Source organism: Caretta caretta, chromosome 16 (assembly GCF_965140235.1).
Source record: "Caretta caretta isolate rCarCar2 chromosome 16, rCarCar1.hap1, whole genome shotgun sequence".
NCBI lineage: Eukaryota > Metazoa > Chordata > Testudines > Cheloniidae > Caretta > Caretta caretta.
Window position 1 is genome coordinate 9,851,235 of NC_134221.1, and position 15,041 is coordinate 9,866,275.

General features: G+C 46.8%; 1 protein-coding gene across 4 annotated transcripts in view; it reads right to left on the reverse strand.

Moving 5' to 3' along the window:
• The window catches only part of ASTN2 (astrotactin 2), a 604,755-nt gene that overhangs the window by 262,211 nt on the left and 327,503 nt on the right, over positions 1-15,041 (reverse strand). The gene's annotated exons all lie outside the window — the stretch shown is intronic.

The window sequence follows — 15,041 nt, forward strand, 5'->3', positions numbered from 1 at the left end:
CCACCATTTTACATACAGGGAAACTGAGGCATGGGGTGTGACTTGCCCAAGGCCTCCCAGCAGGCCGGTGGCAGAGATGGGAACAGAACCCTTGAAATCACTAACCATAAGAGGAATACTTGAAATTTCTAGATCCTTGGATGAACAATGCTCTAAGGTCTTTTTAACAACATTTACATAATTAAACCTCAACTCAGGAGGTAGTTCAACTATCTGACTCCTTCTACAGAGCAGGAAACTGAGGCATGGAAAGGTTAAAAAGCGACAGCAAATGTCACATGCTTATTGTCATGCCAAACTGCTCAGGTTATAGAACAAACAAATGTGTTTTGTTCCCTCCCACCTCTGATCTCCAGCCTTAAAAACTCCACTTGGGATCCAAGAGTCAAGTTAGATTCCTGCCTTCTGGAGCAACGTAACTAGTAATAAATATTCTGCTGGATAAATTAGACCCCCAACTACTCCCATGCAACCCCACTGCCATGAAGAGGTTTGCACAGGTAGCATTGATTGCAACTCGGTAAACAACCCGCGGAAGATGAACAGTGGAATAGATTCCAGCTCACTCACTCTCAGATACCTTTGCTCTGCAGGTATAGCAGGAGGAGAAGCTCGTCTATTTTTGTCACTCCAGTCAGCAGAAAGAACTCTGTGTATGCATGGGGAGCAGAGATGCTGAATAAGAAGGTGCTATTTTTACTTAGGTACATTTCGGCGTAGAACTGCTGTTTTTAAATGACTTTGCCCAAGGGCACACAGCGAGACGATGGGGATCGAATTCAAGAGTCCTGCCTCCCCAGCCTCTGCTCTAACCCCTTGTCATAAATATAAAGGGAAGGGTAAACCCCTTTGAAACCCCTCCTGGCCAGGGGAAAGCTCCTCTCACCTGTAAAGGGTTAAGAAGCTAAAGGTAATCTCGCTGGCACCTGACCAAAATGACCAATGAGGAGACAAGATACTTTCAAAAGCTGGGAGGAGGGAGAGAAACAAAGGGTCTGTGTGTCTGTCTATATGCTGGTCTTTGTCCGGGATAGACCAGGAATGGAGTCTTAGAACTTTTAGTAAGTAATCTAGCTAGGTATGTGTTAGATTATGATTTCTTTAAATGGCTGAGAAAAGAATTGTGCTGAATAGAATAACTATTTCTGTCTGTGTATCTTTTTTGTAACTTAAGGTTTTGCCTAGAGGGGTTCTCTGTGTTTTTGAATCTAATTACCCTGTAAGATATCTACCATCCTGATTCTACAGGGGGGATTTCTTCATTTCTATTTACTTCTATTTTTATTAAAAGTCTTCTTGTAAGAAACTGAATGCTTTTTCATTGTTCTCAGATCCAAGGGTTTGGGTCTGTGGTCACCTATGCAAATTGGTGAGGCTTTTTATCCAACATTTCCCAGGAAAGGGGGGGTGCAAGTGTTGGGAGGATTGTTCATTGTTCTTAAGATCCAAGTGTCTGGGTCTGTAGTCACCTAGGCAAATTGGTGAGGCTTTTTACCAAACCTTGTCCAGGAAGTGGGGTGCAAGGTTTTGGGAAGTATTTTGGGGGGAAGGACGCGTCCAAACAGCTCTTCCCCAGTAACCAGTATTAGTTTGGTGGTGGTAGCGGCCAGTCCAAGGACAACGGGTGGAATATTTTGTACCTTGGGGAAGTTTTGACCTAAGCTGGGAAAGATAAGCTTAGGAGGTTTTTCATGCAGGTCCCCACATCTGTACCCTAGAGTTCAGAGTGCGGGAGGAACCTTGACACCCCTAGACCACACTAACCAACCTCACTGACATTCTATGTCGCTAGCATGATACCAACAACAATAAACACCTTTTGCAGATTAGCAGCCAACCATTGATCAATTGAAGGCTAGAACAAGGTCCAGAACCAAGGCCCATTCACCTCGGTAACATTAAGGTGACTCACTACTGTGCAAATTGCCAAGTCCTTTCTCTGGGTCCCTGCTCAATCCACTGGCCAGCTAGGACTCTGAGAAGGAAGACTATGTCTAGACTCACCTGCATAATCAAATCCAAAGCAGAAGAGATGCAGCTCTTTGAAGACGAGATTAAAGAAATGACAGCTGAAAGCCACAGAGGACTGTTTCCCCAGGGAAATGAGTGTATGGACCGGTCCCTATTTATTTCAATAAGCAAAGGCATGCTTTTCGTCCACACTCGCAAAGCACGTTAGAAAGGAGATGGGTGCCGGGGTCACTGGAAACATCAGAAATGCCTCATTACTGACACGAATGAGAGGAAACTGACTCTCCAGCTAAATTGCCTGACGGGGTTTTTGCAGCTCTGCTTCCCTTTTTTATTATGAAGTTTAAAAAAAAGAATATTTAATGAAGTGGTTCTGCAGAGAGTAAATTGCCTGTTTTTATTATTCTGCTGTATTTTCTAAATATCAGCTGCCTTTTTGTTGGAGATGTTTATGAGATGAAGGCCCAGATTCTCCCAGCAAAGCTTCAGTGCTGTGCAGAGGATGGCGGGTGTCCAGGGATGGCCTGGCAGTAGTGGAAGCAAACAGCAGCATGGAGGTGAGCTGGGGTCTCCACTCTTTTCAAAACAGTTCTGGGGAATTTGACATTGCTCTTAAGCCCTGCACCTAGCTTGTGGTGCATGGGATAGCAAAGAATTGGCTCCCAGATCCATCAAGTCACCGAAGCACATGTCTGACTATAAGTATGTGAGTAACCCCTCTTCTGAATAATTGACATCAATGAGATTTAAACATCTGTTGAAAGGTAAGCCCACGCTGAAGTGCTGTCCTGAATAAGAAAGGACTTAGCCATGTGCTTACACTGCTTTCTGAACTGGGGCCTAAGTGCTTTGCTGGACTGAGGCTATCCAAAAGGTTGGCTCAATCCTGCAAGGTGCTGAGCACTCTGTCCTGATCCAGCGCATGTTTAACTTTAGACATATAAGTCTAAGCACTGATGTTAGTGGGTCTAAAGTTAAGTATGTGCTTAAGTGCTTTGCTGGAAGGAGCCTGGAGGAGGTTAAATGCAAAGGCTAGGAAAGTTTGAGACAATGCAGTTTCAATTATTCTACCGGCTGCTCTATGCACCTCGCTCATCCAACCCCACCATTCCTCCTTTACTAATCTTTGGCTTCCTGATTTGGGGCTGGTGAAACGTGCCAGATTCGCAGCCTGAAAGACTAAAATATTTCACAGAACAGGCATGACACAGACGGCGGCAGGGCAATCTTCCCCCCGCCCATGTGACTCAACCCTGACCTCTAGAGGAGAGTATGGGGAGTTCCATCTATAGGGTGAACTCAGACTCTCACACGCCTTGCCAAGATTACCAACGGGGGTTGAGGGCTGGGAACGGGACTGAAGCCACCAACTTTCATTTCGCACAAGCCACCCAAGAGCTACCAGATGGTAACAACTTTCTCTGCCCACCTGAGTTGGACTGGAGACAAGCTTCAGTGGTGGTGAGAAATGGCACAGACTATAATTAATCCCTGGAGGCATTCATTCCCTCACCCACAGCCCCAAGACAAAGAGCCACCCTCGGTGTTCCTGTCATTCCGTCACACGACAACATTGTACTGAGATCTCAGCTACGCACTGACATGCATCTGATCTGCTCTGAAATGCAATGCAAATGCCTCAATCGTATGTTTGTGTGTCTACGTCTATTTAGACGCTTATGTCTAGGATATCTGTATTATTAGCCACACAAGGCATGCATTCCAGGATGCACGAATGGTTCTGGAGACTGGCAGTGGAAGATCCAGTGTCTAGATCACCAGTTTCAGTGCAGCTCAGGTTGAGGGTGACCAGCTGTTGCCTCGAAGGACTTTCCAGTGTCTTCAGAGCTCAATATTAAGGCCAGAAAGGACCATTAGATCATTTAGTCAGACCTCCTGTATATCACTGGCCATTCATTTCCACCCAATTACCCCTCTATTAACCCCACAGGCTTGGGACTAAACATATCAGTCCTCAGGGCAATAAACTGTGTGCCACAGAGAGAGAATGGGAGAGACCAAGGTACACCAATGTCCAAGGCAGGGAACTTATTAGGTGAGATGGAGTCAGATGGTCTCAGCAGGTGAGACCCCATGCTGCACAGAAAGGGTGGGGGAGAGTCCCAGCCAATCTACCCTGAAAATTCCTTTCGGATCCCAAATCTGGCAATCAGTATGACCCAGAGCATGTGAGCAAGACACACCAACCAGGTATCTAGAAAGAGGATTCTTTAGACCCCCTGAGCAGACTGGTCCGCCCCATCCAGTGTCCCATATACAGTTGTGGCCAATCCCTGACGCTTCAGAAGAAGCAAAAAAATAAAACAACAACAAAAAACAAACACCACAATACGTCTGGCCAATCGTGCATCAGGGAAGAAAAATCCTTCCTGACCCCTTATGGGAGGCGAGTTGCTGGTCTCAGTCCAGTTCTCAGTGGCTACACATCCACATGCTATAAATCCATCACCACAGGTAGCACCGCTGTTGAGTTCCTGGGCTCAATGAGTCATTGAAATGGAACTAACCTCTTTGTGCAAAATGGTGCCCCTATTGGCTCAGAAGAGCCTGCATTGCCATAGCCAGGGCTGTGCTCGTAGACAGACCGGGGGAGGGGGATGGAGGGGAGAGTGTCGGTCTCCAAGGCTGTCAGTGTAAGCACCTTTTGGCAGCAGTGAAGTCATTAAAGCAACCCAATGGCCAAGGTTTTCATAAGTGACTCCAAATTTTGCGTGTCCAACATGAGACACCTCAAAAAATGGGTGCTCAGGACTGGAGCTAAGCAAATAATGGAGTTTTTGATTCCAGGGGCCAAACCAAATTTAAAAAAAAACTGATTAGATTTGAAGGGACACAATTTTTTTAAAAAAATTATCGAATTGGAAAACACAAAAATGTTGAAAGTCAACCAAAATGTTCCAGATTGACACACAACATTATTTTTTTTCTAATTCATTTTCAGTTAATGGAAAAGTTTCAATTGATTCCAAACTATTCCCCTTCTCCACCCCTCGCACCCCTCCCCTGAGTATTTCATTTGGATTTTGGGTATTTTTCAACTTTTTGTGCATGTTTTAAACTGGCCAGTTTTAAAATCAAAACACATATTTTGACTCTTTCAAAATGGTTTTTCCCAAGCAAAACTATTTGCAGAATTCAATCTAAACGTGGTAAAAAGTTTCAGATCCCCCCAAAATTGTGTGTGTGTGTGTAAAAAAAACAATGTGCAGAGAAAAATCCACCCAGCTTTAAAATCAGGGCCCTTTAAAGAATCTCAAGTGGGGAGTCCAGAACTGGAGCTAACCCACGAGAACTAGTCTCTTTAGAAAATCTCGCCCAACTATAACTTACATGACTAAAGTGATCACAGAAAAAAAAAAACCTTGGGAGGGGCACCGCAACATACAGACAGCATCAGCCACTTCTGTGTACAGTGCGGCCCTGCTGCAGGAGCAATGTCGGCCTCAGACACTTGGCTGGAAATGGCTGCTGAGAGGCTGAATTTTTGCTTTCCAAAGTCCTTCCATTGTACTTGTGGAGCCCGGTTTCCTGAGTGCTCCTAGCAGTACGCGTCTCTGCTATTGATTTTCACAGGGTGACAGAGTTCTCAGGAGCACTTCCACAACGATTTCAAGATATTTTAGGGCCAAATGTTGAACCGCCTCTAAATTTGCCTCTGCAATGAAACGTGAGCACAGTTCGCAGTCGCTGCAAATCACAGCACTCAGACATCTCGCTGGCTGATGGCGCCTGCAGATCATGCAGTGGGAGAGCCATATGCCATCATTTGTGGCTGCAATCAATTGCAGCCACAGAATCAGAGGCCAGGTTAAGGCCCCTTTAAAACTGCAAGCCTATAATTCATGTATCCGTGAGAGCAAAGGCACAGTGTCCAAGAATCATCAGAATTAATCAGACCTCGTTTTATCGTTTTAACATCCCTCTCATTTTAATATCTGTCTAACACTGAAACGTATCTTCTATCTGCCCGGAAAATACCTCAACACCCAGCTCCTCAGCCAAGTAGCCACCAAACAACAAGCTCACTTTCCTTAGCCAGCAGTAAAGGTTCAATCTTCCAGCCACCACAAAGGCAGGACTCCCTTGGCCAGAAAAGCTGCATTGCCACATGGGCTTGTGCCATGGTAGAAACATGTCCATCACCATGATGATCCCCCACAGGGTGAGCCCAGAGACCCACCTGTGGCCACTCTGAGCCTGCCCTTCCCGATGATGAGAAGCTCTCTTCCAGCCTCCTCCGTTGGTGGGAAGATCACCCCTCCTCCCCCCAGCCCACCAATGTCCTCATAGACATTAAGGTCAGAAGGGACCATCATGATTATCTAGTCTGACCTCCTGCACATTGCAGGCCACAGAACTGCACCCACCCATTCCTGTAACAGACCCTTAACCTCTGGCTGAGTTACTGACATCCTGTTCCAGGCTTGTGATCAGGCAAAGCAGTTTTCTTGCAAACCTCAGTACCTAGCCGGCCCACAAGAACACTGAGCTGGAGGTGCTCCTGCCTGTTTATCATAGCTACTTGCACATCTCCCATTAGAATAGTATCTGAGCACCTCCCCCTGTGTAACATATTTATCCCTCAAAAACCGGCTTGGGAGGCGGAGCAGTGCTATTATCCCCTTATATAGATGAGGAACCAAGGCACGGAGAGGCTTAGTGACTTGCCGAAAGTCCATAGCATAGCAGGGACTTGAACCCAGGCCTTTCAAGTAGTAGGCTACTAACACTACACCGTCCTTCCTCACTTCCATGTCAGTGGGATGAAAGGGTCTGCTTTCATGCAGGTGAATTTGGGATGCCGGTCAGCTTGGGTAGAATCCCCTCACTAGGAAAGGACCCACTTGTGTCCCAGCTCTGCCCTGGCACTATTTGCAAGTGAGGAGGACACCCCAAACCTTCTCCCCTAATCCCGTCTCTTCTCAGCCATACATGCATGAGCGTGAAAGACCTTTCCCCACAAAAGCTCTCCCATTTTAGGACCAAAAGCTGTTCCTCTCTAGCTTCCTGTGACTGAACTCCAGTCTTTATTCCCTCCATTCCCCAGCCACTCAGATCTCATCTGTCTCCAGCGCTCTTGTTGCTAGGAAAGGAAGATACTCAACACCAAAGAAAATTAGAAATGGAGTGTGCCACATCTGTAAGGGGCGCAAATAATCTCATTTTCTCTTTGCCATCCCCCTGCTCTTCCCCTTCTATTCAGTGAAGATCATTGCTTCTCCCTCTCCAGAGTAATGATGTCCGCAGAGCTTATCATCACCTTCACTGGCTGTGGCAGTCCCACTTGCAGCTTTTACACTAATACTCAGGACACTCCTGGAGGGTAACACCTCTTGCCAGAGCAAAATAAGTTGCAACTGCTTTCTGAAATAACAGCCACTATTTTCCATACTTTTCTCCCCCCGCCCCCTGCCTTTTCAAGATGATCAGTCATTATTTTAGTTTCAGATGATCAAATCCATCTGTCTCTCGAGCTTCTAATCACACGTTGCAATATCTTGCCTTTCCCAGAATACTCCCAAGCGACAACAAACACAGGGAAATCAGTAATGGATTTGGAAATTAAACAGAATGACACATTCCCTCCTAGCTTACATTTATTTTTATATATCTATCTATATTTATATAGATATAGATATAATTTTAAAATGTTCATGCTATCGTTTATGGACCTGTTAGAGCGGATGACTAGGAGCCCGGGCTCGTAGGTACTGTGGCTGGCTCTCACTGACTTCAGGCATGATCCTAAGAGTTTGAACACTGACAGATCCATTGAATGGATCCTGCCCCCCTGGTTTCACTGAACGGCTCATGAGTGAAAGCTGCAGGATTGGGCCCCCAATATTGGCAGACTATTGGGTCGCTAATGTATGCATATGTTGAAGCTACCAAAAGGGGCTTGGGAAAGTCCATGACATCTCAGGATGGAATTCAGTGGGAACTGTGGTTGCTGAGCACCTCTAAGGATCAGACCCGTCCGATGTGATCTTGGGCAAATCACTATCCCACTCCGCACTACACGTGTCTCAATTTCCCCATCTTTGAACTGGAGATAAAAATATTTTCCTGTTTCAGACATGTTCTGAGGCTTAATGAACATGTGTGTAACACACTCTGAGTTCCCCCAACAAAAGAAATTAGGTAATTGTGAATTCCGGCTCAGATTTCCTTCTGGGGACCAGAAAATGGTCCGTCTAGATGTAAGAGTGACAGCTGTAATGCACTGGGTTGTGTTTGCTTACAGCCAGCATGGGAGAGATTGGCTGGCTCTAAGAACCTGCCTGGGGATACGGTGTTCGTCTGCTAAGTCACCCTGAGAGCAGGTGTTCGAACCTTGCACCAAGATGCACCGTAATTCTGCTGAATCGTACTAGCCAGTGGATCCAAAGAGCTGCAGTCTGAATGTGTGCAGGATTGCAGCCTCCTTCAGGAGCAGACAGAGGTGGCTCTGGGACAAAGTGACCCTGGCAAAGAAAACCCTTGGGAGAGCTGAGCAGAAAACGTCTGCTTTGCTGTTAAAGTTATCAGTCAAGGCAGAGCCCAGAAAGGGGCTACACTTGGATTCATAAAGCATGTGTGCACTCTGTTCAGAGCAGGCTGGAAACTTCCCATACTTCAGCTTTTACCAGCTATTTATTTGTATTTACTCTTTAATTTAACAAGCCCTTTCCTGAACTGGCAGTGAGGTCCATGCCACACAATCCCTTTTCTTCGTCACACTTCTATGTGCATCAGGGACTGAGCCAGGCCCATCTGCTGCACTGTGATGTGCCAACCTCTGCCCGGTCTTCAGCTGCTATTCATCCCTGTGATGACAGTCCCTTGGTTCAAACCCCCTGGGGAATGGCCACCCATCACCCGTGAGACACCTCAGATTAGCAGTTGCTTCTTTCCATTTCATTACTGTTCTGAAATACTTTCAGCAACATCTGGGAGCTCTGACACATGCTTGCCGTAGCTACTGTAAATTTAGGCTTGGTTTTAGCTCCTACTTGGCCACATTTCTCAATATTTCTAACACTGGTAGCTAATAAGGAAAATAAGAGGAATCAGAGATTGTAAATTGTCTGGGGCAGGGAGCGTGTTTTTGTTCTGTGTTTGTACAGCACCTAGCACAATGGGGTTCTGGTCTATGACTGGGGTTCCTAAGTGCTCCCACAATACAATTAAATAATCACGTTTCAGGGTATTAGCTGAACACTATAGGGGTCAGGAAGGAATCCTTCACTGCCCCCATGTACATCTCTGCATAACTGGCTAGGTGCATAATAACTGGAACTAGTAGAAAATTTGCTGACTGAACTGTTTTCTGTCCAAAAATGCTGAATCAAAGAAATCAAAACATTTTTGTGGAAATGTCCCATTTCATCAAAAATTTTGACAGAAACATTTTGTTTCCACTTTATGGTTTCAACTCGTATGTTGCAATATAATGATACCAACTAAAAGTCAAAACGATAACGTCAGAATGAAACGTTTTGACCTTACCAAACTGAAATACCTCAAGGAGATTACTTTGATGTTTCTGAAACAAAATGTTTCAGAATTTTTGTTTTGTGATAAGTTTTGAAATGTTGATATTTCGCTCTGATTCAAGATGAAAGACAAGTTTGAAATGCCAGAATTTCCAAGGAACTGAAAATCCAAGTTTCTTTCATTATAATTACAAACCCAACCCACCTTTCTCTGAATCATCATCTTTAGCTCGTGCTGGAGGAAGGAGAGCTGCTAGAACATTTTCTGATGGAACAGGTTTCCACTGGAAGATGGTGATTTGGCAAAATTGAAAGTTTTCTCAGGAATGTATCAATTTCAACAAAATTTTGAAAGGAAATTATCAAAATGTTTTGTTTCCACTTTGTCATTTAGACTTTTATGGTATGACAACGTAAAAATGTGAAATGATAGAGTCAAAACAAAATGTTTCAACAAGGTTATTTCACTGTTTTGGAAACAAAATTATTTCACAATTTCCATTTCATGGTAAAACTTGAAATTTCAACATCTGGTTCTGATTTGGGAAATTATGAAATGTCAGGTATTCCCAGTGAAATGGAAATTCCATGTTTCAACCAGCTCTATTCATATCTACAGGCCCCCACCACCTTCCACTGGAACTTCATCTTTAGCTTGTGCTGGAAGGAAGAGACCGGATGTGATGGACCACTGATCTGATCCTGTATTGCACAGCCTATATCCCTAATGCAACAACTACATTCTTAAATCAAACTATTTTGCAACACTGCCTTCCAGCACCTCAGGAATATTGCATCATTTTGATATGAAAATAGCTCAAGACAGGCTGAGCAAAGGCCTGTATGTCTACCAGGAGACTAGGAACAATTCCCTCTCTGTCTAAAACAGGGGTGGGCAAACTTTTTGGCCCAAGGGCAACATCTGGGTATGGAAATTGTTCATTGGGCCATGAATGCTCATGGAATTGGGGTTGGGATGCGGGAGGGGGTGAGGGCTCCAGCTGGGGGTGCAGGCTTTGTGCTGGGGCTGGGGATGAGGGGTTTGGGGTGCAGTAGGGTGCTTCATGGGATGAGGGGGTTGGAGGGCAGCAGAGGGGATCAGAGCTGGGACAGGAGGTTGGGGCGCGGAGGGGTGGCTCAGGGGTGCAAGCTCCGGGCGGCGCTTTGGCTCAGGGGTGCAAGCTTTGGGCAGCGTTTACCTCAAGCAGCTCCCAGAAGCAGCAGCATGTCCCTCCTCCAGCTCCGACACAGAGGTGCGGCCAGGCAGCTCTGCTGCAAGCTGCCCCATCCACAGGTGCCGCCACTGCAGTTCCCATTGGCTGCAGTTCTTGGCCAAATGGGAGCTGAGGGGGCAGCGTGCGGAGCAGAGCCCCCTGGCTGCCCTGACACATAGGAGCCAAAGCGGGAACATGCCGCTGCTTCCTGGCTAGAGCACCAGAGCAGGGCAAGCCCGAAACCCCGCTCCCCAGCGGGAGCTCAAGGGCTGGATTAAACCCAGCTCTCCTGAGTCCCAGCTCAGTGCCTTAACCACAAGAACATCCTCTCCTCTTCCACAATCAACAGGAAGTTGTGAATGGTGACTCATCTGGCCCCCTCCCTACATGTCTGAGTGACTGGCCTTCACTGTCTCCATAAATCTTTGTGCTCTCAGCTGCACAGGGGTTGGTATGGCAGAAAGAGATCATTTCTGGGGTTAAGATACATCACATTCCTTTTATAACCTCTCACAGAGGGGAAAGCTCAGTGAAAGAGAAACCAGAGAGGGGATTATTAGAGGCATATCTCTATCTGCTCAGTCGCGGGATTCTCACCAGCCTCCCCTTACCATGAAGTTGAAATTCTGTGGGCTTTGTCAGCCGATCTCCAACTCTGCACTCCAGTCCTGAAATCTCTCCTAGTAACATCCTTGGCAAGAGTACTGCAGCCCAAGCCCTTTGCCAGGGAGAAATCTCACAGCTCTGCTTTCACCAGAATTCTCCGGGGAGGCACATATCGCTGATCACAGTGTCAACCACCCGCCAATAGTCACGGATGCTCTGTCCCTCAGCATTTCTGACAACAGAGCTTAGCTTTCCAGATCATTCGTCAGCTGATACCAATTTGCCTGCTCATTGACCCAGTTTTGCTTCTCCTGCGGAATCCCACATCAGTCTCCCATTGATATTTAAACAGAGAAGAAGACAGACAATTCCCAAAAAGGTCGAGGGAGTGACCATTTGAGAATCAGCTCTGAAATGTCTCCCAAAGGGGGAACTCTAACAACTTGACTGAAATCACATCAGGCCAAGACCAGCCCTGCATTCCCCATGCAACTAGCTCAGCAGGGCTTCCACTGGGCTACAGCCGGGCTCCATGCGGGAAGCCATAGGTTCTGGGACAAAGGGTGCAGGGGGTGCTGCAGCAGGCTTGGTGCGGTTTCCATCATATGCAGGGGTTACAGTTGGGTTCAATGGCTCTCAGCACCCCCACTACACACATTGCTCCAGCGCCCCGAGTGGAGCAGCATGAGACAGTCCAGACCTAGAAAGTCTGCGCTTGCCCCAGAACCACGGCCACCTCCCTTGCTAAGTAGGAAAGTTGTCTGGACAAAGGAGGATCAGTGCCAAGCCCTGGCATAGCATGGAGTCCTCCCTCCCTTTGCAACACCGCATAAATTGGTGTTCTATTTCTGCAAGTGGGAGGGAGAGAGGAAGAGATGAAAAGAGAGAGGAAAGAAAGAGAGGGTGAGGAGATTAAAGCGTTATGCCTCGAGCACCTCCCATTGCAGCACCAGCTTTTCCTCATGAGACTGGCGAGGGGAGCAGAAAGAACTCCACTTTCTGCCTGGAAGTGGCATGGATCCTGGCGACTCACCAGTCCAAGGCTAGCCCCGTTTTTCCCACACCAGGGCCGCACACTGGTAGCAAAAAACAAAGGAAGCAACCCGGAGTATGTGTGGAGGGGCGGCCCTGGGCAGCCTAAAAACAGCAAGCACCCCGCCCCTTCCAGCTCCCCACTCCCACCTAGCAGCATCTTACACCCACATGGAGGCTGCTCTGTCTCTCCCCCGTAGCTATCAGGGACCAGGATTGCACTCCAAGGTGACTGCTCACGCTGATTCTCCATCCCATCCCCGACCCCCTGTGTTTCGTTCCCATTAATTATAGCCTACATTTAGGCATAGGAGCAGGGTCAAGGAAAGGAAAGAAGCCCCATTTTCTCTGAGTGACATGGATTTCAATTTCCACCGCTTCATGGGCACATGCAGGGAGAGCCAGGCCTGTAATTTATTGACAATTTCTATCTTTTAAAAGGCGGCATCTTGGCGGTGCTTCTCTGTGGCGCACGGCAATCGGAGCCAGGATTGTTTCTGACAATATCTGGGAGGCACGTTACTTTTCAGGGTGAAATGGCAAAAGAGAGAGAGAGACAGACAGACAGACAAGAGGAAGGAAAACCAACTGTGTAAGGACCCACATTGTAAAGTGTTGCCTGTAACGCACCAGTGCTATTAGGCGGCCAAGCTAAATGTGCTTAACAAGCATTCGGGGATGGGGGGTGTCATAAATATAAAGGGAAGGGTAACCACCTTTCTGTACACAGTGCTATAAAATCCCTCCTGGCCAGAGGCAACATCCTGTGACCTGTAAAGGGTTAAGCTCAGCTAACCTGGCTGGCACCTGACCCAAAGGACCAATAAGGGGACAAGATACTTTCAAATTTTGGGGTGGGGGAAGGCTTTTGTTTTGTGCTCTTTGTTTATGTGGTTGTTCTCTCTTGGGACTGAGAGAGGCCAGACAGAAATCCATCTTCTCCAACCCATCCTAATCCAAGTCTCCAGTATTGCAACCAGTATAGGCAAGCCAGGCAAGGCGGATTAGTTTATCTTTTGTTTTATGTGAATTTTCCCCGTGTTAAGAAGGAGGTTTATTCCTGTTTTCTGTAACTTTAAGGTTTTCCCCAGAGGGGGGGATCCTCTGTGTTTTGAATCTGAATACCCTGTAAAGTATTTTCCATCCTGATTTTACAGAGATGATTTTTTCCTTCTTCTTTTTTTTTTTTTTTAAATAAAATCCTTCTTTTAAGAACCTGTCTGATTTTTCCATTGTTCCAAGATCCAGGGGGCTTGGGTCTTTGATGATTTTGTAACCAAATGGTTAGGATATTATTCTCAAGCCTCCCCAGGAAAGGGGGTGTGTAGGGCTTGGGGGGTTATTTTGGGGGAAGACGTCTCCAAGTGGTCTCTTTCCCTGTTCTTTGTTTAAAACGCTTGGTGGTGGCAGCATAGGGTTCAAGGACAAGGCAAAGTTTGTACCTTGGGGACGTTTTTAACCTAAGCTGGTAAGAATAAGCTTAGGGGGTCTTTCATTCGGGTCCCCACATCTGTACCCTAGAGTTCAGAGTGGGGAAGGAACCCTGACAGGGGGGTAATGTTAAGAGCCACCCAGAGACGGCACCACTCCAGGCTGACCTTACTTGGCTCCCGTGTATAAACATCTTCAATAAAGAAAGAGACACTTCATTCCTGCTTCTGCAGAGCTGAGGAGGGGGTCAGAGAACGCTCCTGCAGGGAATAGGGCGGGTTTGGAGAAGAGGTGGTGGAGGGGCTGGGAGAAGCATCTATGGCTGTGCACGTGTGCATGAGAGAGAGGCTGAGTGTGACTATGAGAAAGACGTGCGTGCATGAAAACCAGCGTGTGTGTGTGTGTGTGTAGGGAGGTGACAGTGTGTGTGTGTACACATGTGCTGAGGTGACAGAGAGTGTGTATACACATAGAGGAGTGTCATTGTCACTGACAATCTGGTGTATGTGTGTGTGAGATGAGTTCCAGATTGGCCCTGTGTGCCAGTGACAGAGACTGTCAGTGAGTGTGTGTTTGTGTAAAGTGTGTAATGATGCAAGAGCTCAACAGTGAGCACCAGGACAAGGATCCCACTTTAATCAGCTTGTTTTTTCCAGGCTCTTTTTACAGAAAGAAGAGGACGGATTCTCCAAGGTTGCCAAGTGACTCTGTTGCACAAGGAAACCTCCCCATCCCCTGCAGTGGTGTTCCTTTATTCATATTAAAAATCAACCTACAGCAACAAAATTCCCTTGGAGAGGACTGTGATGCTGGAAGGTGTTAATGGCTGCCATCAATCACAGACCTGGATAAAGTCAATAGTTGCGCTAATCACCCTTCTTTCAAGCTTATGCCTCTTCATGTAATGAAAGCTGGAAAGAAGAAGAAGCTACTGCCCAAGGCACTGGGCAGCCTGGCAAAACCTGGGCAGAGTTAAGCAGTGTGGTCCGTGGGATTTCCAGGGGATTGGCTGCAAATACAGGGACAAGGGTATTGTTTGGCAAGCTGTGAATGTGCGTGCGTGAGAAGCAGAAAGAGAGAGATGCCGGGGCGAGCGTGACCCTTGGAGGAGGCTGAGAGATGGAGCTACTTTTCGGCGCAGAACTTGCTGAAGAGGCAGACTTGGATTTCTGAGCCAGGAAACTGCCTGTTATTTGTTCCTACTGTGTTTGGGGAAACAGAACTTTTGTGCGTTCTTGGAAAACAAACAGGATTGCACCAAAGAAACACCTCCCTCTATCAGGAGTTTCTC